This window comes from Coloeus monedula, assembly GCF_965178545.1.
Source record: "Coloeus monedula genome assembly, chromosome: 5".
Taxonomy (NCBI): domain Eukaryota; kingdom Metazoa; phylum Chordata; class Aves; order Passeriformes; family Corvidae; genus Coloeus; species Coloeus monedula.
The window spans coordinates 75,171,866-75,173,073 of record NC_138785.1 but is presented as its reverse complement, the minus strand read 5'-3'; positions in this window follow the sequence as shown (position 1 = coordinate 75,173,073).

Here is a 1,208-nt window from a genome sequence, read left to right as displayed (position 1 = left end):
AAAGAAATTTAAAGTTTGCTTGATAAAAAACAACCATCAGTCACTGCACAGATATAATAATTCCAGTTATCTGGTAGAAAACCTTTTGATTCCCCAATTGCAAAAACCTTTTGAATTGCTAATTTCCCAGGTTGCCCAGGGAAGTTGGGGCTTCCCTATCCCTGGAAGCATTCAAGGCCAGGTTGGACAGGACTTGGAGTAATCTGCTCTACTGGGTGGTGTCCCTGCCTATGGCAGGGCATTAGAATGAGATGAGCTTTGAGGTCCCTTCCAACCCAAATAATTTTGTGATTCTGTGATTCTATGACTTTTAAGGAACTGCTGTTGGGAAAAGGATGGGGAGAGATCTAAGGATGGATGGCATCTTGTGCTTTATCTGCCTAGCTGGATAAAAATCCACATAAAATGTTGAGCACAGAAGCATTTCGCCAAATCTGACGCCAATGAGGAGAAATTCAACTGATATCTAGGATGGGAAAAATTTCTCCAAGTTTATTTGCACTCTTAATCAATGTTTTTACTTTCTGTTTTTTGTGCAATAGCGAGCTATGTTTGGCAAGAAAGGGGGGAGCAGATGTTGTGAAAATATAAGTATTGTTATCACTCATAACTTCAAGTGAACACAAACAGATGTGAGGAGAGACAAAGTAGAGGATGGGGGTAATATTTGACAGTAGATGCCAACCCCAGCCCTGAGCTGGCTATATCTGGCTAATCCATGTAGTGTTTTAGAGCCGTGCCAGAAATGCTTCCACTGGTTGGAACCTTTTGGCATCCCTTGGTGGGAGCAACTTATGCCAGCACCTGTGTGACTGTGCTGAGTTTGGGTGACAAAGCTTTGACATGGGGGTGACTCCTGTTAGGAGGTGCTGGAGCTTCCCCCCATGTCTGAGGGAGCCATGGAGGGCATGGGGGTGCAGAGTCCTCCCTGCAGCTCATGGACACCCCATGCCAGAGCATGGGGATGTCTGAAGGAGGCTGTGACACCATGGGAAGCCCAAGCTGGAGCAGGGGGAGAGTGTGAGAAGTCCAACCCCTTAGGAGGAAGGAGTGTCAGAGACAATGTGTGCTGGACGGACAACAGCCCCATTCCCTGTCACCCTGCACCACTTTGAGTGAGGGGGTAGAGAATCAGGAGGGAAAGTGAGCCTGGGAAGAAAGGAGGGGTGGGGAAAAGTGATTTAAGATTTGGGTTTATTTCTCATTGC